Source organism: Psammomys obesus, unplaced genomic scaffold (genome assembly GCF_907164565.1).
Source record: "Psammomys obesus unplaced genomic scaffold, mPsaObe1.curated_primary_1811, whole genome shotgun sequence".
Classification (NCBI taxonomy): Eukaryota; Metazoa; Chordata; class Mammalia; order Rodentia; family Muridae; genus Psammomys; species Psammomys obesus.
The window spans coordinates 234255-234498 of NW_026596130.1; the positions used below are offsets into that span (position 1 = coordinate 234255).

Consider the following 244-nt stretch of genomic DNA (forward strand, 5'->3'; position numbering starts at 1 on the left):
CCCCGCCCACCAGGAGGGGCGTGGCTCACCGCTGATGGTCAGCTTTCTCTGGCCCCGTGAGGACCCGCCCACCAGGAGGGGCGTGACCCACCCCCATCCGTCAGCTTTCTCTGGCCCTGGGAGGCCCCGCCCACCAGGAGGGGCGTGGCTTATCCCACAGTGAGGGATGAATAGATTTTCCGAGTTACTAGCTTTTGTCCCTCACCTAGTTCAATGTCTATGCCCACTATGCTGCTCCCTCACC

The 244-nt window shown here is 62.7% G+C and overlaps 1 protein-coding gene across 1 annotated transcript in view; it reads left to right on the plus strand.

Moving 5' to 3' along the window:
- LOC129665362 (H-2 class II histocompatibility antigen, E-D beta chain-like) overlaps positions 1–244 on the plus strand; it is a 23799-nt gene that overhangs the window by 15414 nt on the left and 8141 nt on the right. The gene's annotated exons all lie outside the window — the stretch shown is intronic.